This window comes from Lissotriton vulgaris, chromosome 6 (assembly GCF_964263255.1).
Source record: "Lissotriton vulgaris chromosome 6, aLisVul1.2, whole genome shotgun sequence".
Classification (NCBI taxonomy): domain Eukaryota; kingdom Metazoa; phylum Chordata; class Amphibia; order Caudata; family Salamandridae; genus Lissotriton; species Lissotriton vulgaris.
In genome coordinates, this window is record NC_141694.1 from 404,810,669 (window position 1) to 404,815,960 (window position 5,292).

Genomic DNA, 5,292 nt, shown 5'->3' on the forward strand with positions numbered 1-5,292 from the left:
TGCTAGATAACTCTAACATATCCTGCCTCTTTCTTACAGAAACTTGGCTTAGTGACACCTCGGCCCCTGACTTAGTCAACGCCATCCCACCTAATTATTCCATCATTAGGAGGGACAGAACATCTGGGCGCGGGGGTGGTGTGGCTATTATAGTCAATAACCAGCTGCACTACACTACCTTCCCGATAGACAATCTTCCGGATTCCGAAGCCCTTGGCTTCACACTCCATCTGTCCCCCCACCAGGCATGTACCGGCATTCTCGTATATAGATCTCCCGGTCCCTTAGACTCTTTCCTGGATGAATTACAGGTAGCACTTTCAGTCCCATGTCTTAAATCGTCCCATGTCCTACTTTTAGGCGACCTAAACATACACATGGATGAGGCCACAAATCCGGACACAATGAAACTCATGGAAGTCACAACAGCATTAGGTCTTTCACCTTTCATTCATGATCCTACGCACAATAAGGGCCATATTCTGGACCAAGTTTTTTCTACCATCTCTATTAATGTTCTTGCTCCACAGCCAGTTTTATGGTCGGATCATTACTTAATCTCCTTCTTCCTATTAAGTACCCCTCCCCCCAGATCAAACCCCACTACCTCTGCTAAACGTTTCTCCAGGCCTTTTCATCTGCTCTCAAACGAGATGCTACTACAGGCCATGTCAAGTTCACCCTGCACCCTGTCAGGTAATGTGGAAACGGATCTAGCTCATTTCACTGAATGGCTTACGACTAGACTGTCGGATCTCGTGCCCGAGAAAGCCACTAAATCCGGAAATAAACGACCCTCCGCCCCTTGGTTCACCTCTCAGCTTAGAGAAGCCCGTCAAAACTGTAAGAGAGCAGAAAGAGCCTGGAGGAAAGACTACAATCCTCTTGAGAAAGAAAAATTTAAAAACCTAACTAGATCCTACCACAAGATGATTTGGAGTGGAAAAAAATCTTATCTCGAACGTCGGATAGACGAATCAGAAAACTCCTGTAAGGAAATTTTTAAAATTGTTAAGGATTTTACTTCCCCGTCCTTAGGCATCCCGGCTCAGTCTCACTCCGAATCCTGGCTGACTGAACTGGCACAATATTTTGCTGCCTCATTAGACCATCTGACAGGACTGAAGTCGGGCTCTCCTCTAGATCCCTGCCCGGTTTCTTGTCTCAACAAAATAGCCCCTGCGCTAAATGGACACATCAATTCCATTCTTAATTCTTCACTGTCTTCTGGCATAGTCCCCCAGGCTTGGAAGAGTGCTCTCATCCTTCCACTCATAAAAAAACCAGCTTTGGATCCCATCGTACACGCCAATTATAGGCCTATCTCTCTCCTCCCTGCTTTGGCGAAGGTGGCGGAAAGTCACGTGCACAGGTCAATCTCTGACTTCATCGAGAATAACAATCTGTTGCACAATACTCAATCTGGGTTTTGTGCGAATTACATCACAGAGACCGCGCTACTTGAAGTCACCACCGCCATCAGAGAGGTTTTGGATACTGGAGGAAAGGCCATGTTGGTTATGTTGGACCTGTCGGCGGCGTTCGACACCGTTCCCCATGACTCCCTCCTAATTCGACTCTGGGATTGTGGTATTCGGGGGACGGTGTGGAACTGGCTTACATCATTTCTAGCCAGCCGTCGACAGACGATCTGGGCGCCACCTCACTCCGCAGCTATGGCACCTCTGGAAGTGGGGGTCCCTCAGGGGTCTATTCTTAGCCCCCTGCTCTTTAACATCTTCCTGGCCCCCCTTGCAGAGGTTGCGGAGTCGTTTGGCGCTCAGATCGTGTCTTACGCTGACGACACCCAGCTCTTGTTCACACTTGACAAGAATGAGGTGTTCGATGGGATCCGCATCAGAGGCTGCCTAGAAGCAGTCTTTGATTGGTTCAGACGACACGGCTTAAAATGCAACTCCGATAAATCGGAGCTGCTCTTTTTTGGATGTGTATCTGAACCAAACTGAAAAAGTTGGTGGCCACAAGACCTGTTTCCACCTGCAAACGCAAGTACCAAGGCTAAAAATCGAGGTATCATTGTTGACAATGAGTTAACCTTTGGGCCTCAAATAGCCTGTCTTTCGGGGAAATGCTTCGGGATCCTCCGGATGCTTAGGAAATTTCTCCCCTTGATTTCGTTTAACCATCGAAGGGTCATTGTCCAAGCACTTGTTGGGTCGCGTTTAGACTACGCTAATGCCCTCTATCTAGGACTCCCTAAATATCTTGTGAGGAGACTTCAAGTAGTCCAAAATTCAGCTGCCAGGGCTATCTATGGACTCCCTAGACGAGCTAGTGCTTCTGACTTGTTAAAAGAACTGCACTGGCTTCCCATAGCCAAGAGGGTTCTTTTCAAAAGCCTGACGCTGACCTACAAGGCCCTTCATGATTTAGGCCCTAGGTACATTAGGAAACGTCTTGTTCTGTACAAACCAAACAGAGCCTTGCGATCTGCCTCCTTGTCCAAAATGGTCGTTCCGTCCATTAAGCGGACTAGACAAGGGGGGCGCTCTTTTCATTACCTGGCCCGCGCGCTTGGAATGCGCTTCCCATTTCTCTCAGACAGGCCCCTAGTCTGATGTCTTTTGGAAAGGCTGTAAAAACCTGGCTTTTTACCAGTTAATTTCACTGCTCCTTATGTTCTGTAGTTATGTCTCCTCGCCCTAAAGGACTTCTTCGCCAAAGCGCCGGGACACTCCTACTGGAGTAGCCGTTGCGCTATAGAAGAATCCGATAACATAACATAACAACAGTAGGGAAAGCGTAATATAGCATACGGGTAAAAATTACTGTTCCCACTCCAGAGAGTGCAACAGTAGGGAAAGCGTTGGATAGTGGGAGGGTAAGAATTACTATTCCAACTCCAGAGGGTGCAACAGTAGGGAAAGCGTTGGATAGCGTAGGGGTAAAAATGACTATTCCCACTCCAGAGAGTGCAACAGTAGGGAAAACGTTGGATAGCGTAGGGGTAAAAATTACTATTCCCACTCCAGTGAGTACAACAATAGGGAAAGGGTTGGATAGCGTAGGGGTAAAAATTACTATTCCAACTCCAGAGAGTGCAACAGTAGGGAAAGCGTTGGATAGTGGGAGGGTAAAAATTACTATTCCCATTCCGGAGAGCGCAACAGTAGGGAAAGCGTTGGATAGCGTAGGGGTAAAAATAACTATTCCCACTCCAGAGAGTGCAACAGTAGGGAAACAGTTGGATAGCGTTGGGGTAAAAATTACTATTCCCACTCCAGTGAGTGCAACAGTAGGGAAAGGGTTGGATAGCGTAGGGGTAAAAATTGTTATTCCCACTCTAGTGAGTGCAACAGTAGGGAAAGTGTTGGATAGCGTAGGGGTAAAAATTACTATTCCCACTCCAGTGAGTGCAACAGTAGGGAAAGCGTTAGATAGCGTAGGGGTAAAAATTACTATTCCCACTCCAGTGAGTGCAACAGTTGGGCAAAATGTCGGATAGTGTAGGGGTAAAAATTTCTATTCCCACTCCAGAGAGTGCAACAGTAGGGATAGCGTTGGATAGTGGGAGGGTAAGAATTACTATTCCAACTCCAGAGAGTGCAACAGTAGGGAAAGCGTTGGATAGCGTAGGGGTAAAAACAACTATTCCCACTCCAGAGAGTGCAACTGTAGGGAAAACGTTGGATAGCGTAGGGGTAAAAATTACTATTCCCACTCCAGTGAGTGCAACAATAGGGAAAGTGTTGGAGCAGCGTAGGGGTAAAAATTACTATTCCAGCTCCAGAGAGTGCAACAGTAGGGAAAGCGTTGGATAGTGGGAGGGTAAAAATTACTATTCCCACTCCAGAGAGCACAACAGTAGGGAAAGCGTTGGATAGCGTAGGGGTAAAAATAACTATTTCCACTCCTGAGAGTGCAACAGTAGGGAAACTGTTGGATAGCGTAGGGGTAAAAATTACTATTCCCACTCCAGTGAGTGCAACAGTAGGGAAAACGTTGGATAGCGTAGGGGTAAAAATTACTATTCCCACTCCAGAAAGTGTAACAGTAGGGAAAACTTTGGATAGCGTAGGGGTAAAAATGACTATTCCCATTCCAGTGAGTGCAAGTGTAGGGGAAACGTTGGATAGCGCATGGGTAAAAATTACTATTCCCACTCCAGAGAGTGCAACAGTAGGGAAAGCTTTGGATGGCATAGAAAGTAAAATTACTATTCCCACTCCAGTAAGTGCAACAGTATTGAAAGCGTTGGATAGCGTAGGGGTAAAAATGACTATTCCCACTCCAGAGAGTGCAACAGTAGAGAAAGCGTTGGATAGCGTAGGAGTATAAATTACTATTCCCACTCCAGAGAGTGCAGCAGTAGGGTAAGCGTTGGTTAGTGTAGGGAAACAAATTACTATTCCCGCTCCAATGAGTGCAACAGTAGGGAAAGTAACCCTAGTTACTTACCTAAAATTCGATATTTTGTTGTCTATATTCTATCCATCTATATTTTTGTTGTCTATATTCTGTCCCTCGATATTTTTGTTGTCTATATTCTGTTCCTGGATATTTCTGTTGTCTATATTCTGTCCATTCGATATTCTGTCCATTCTATATATTCGATTCGATATTATTGTCCTACTATTCGATATTTTTGTAGTCTATATTCTGTCTTATCGATATTCTGTCTACTCAATATTTTAAACTCGATATTTAACTAGCTCGATATTTTTGTTGTCGCAATTATGTCTGTATACGGTTTGACCCACCCATCACCCGAACCTAATAACCTAACTGTTATATATTGCTTTTATGTCACCGTTTTTTCTTTCCACTACTGCATTTCCCTCAGGATGGAATGGACTTGAGTACTGCAATGCAACACCCAAGCTGGCCATGGCACCCTTGTAAGCCCGAGAGCTAAACGCAGGACCCTGGTCAGAATGTAGCGTGCCGATAAAGACTCACAAATCTTTTATAACAGTTTGAGCGTCAGCCGAGCCCTGGGGCCACATCCAAATGAATCTTGAGCAGGAATCATCCACTGCAACCATGATATATTTATAGTTGCCATCCCTTTGTAAGGGACCACAGTGGTCCAGGTAAACATACGCTAATGGTTTATCTGAAATCAGAAGGGGCCTCTGTGCAGATCGTTTCACTGTCAAAACTTTAATTTTTTGGCAGATTTTAAATTCTTGAACATAGTTTCTAGTTTGTTTCCTCATCCGAGGCCACCAATATCTCTGTTTCAATAATGATACTGCGGCAGAAACTCCTGCGTGTGCAGGGGCCAGCCCTTCATGTGCTGCTAAGATTAGTCCTAACCTATGTTCAATG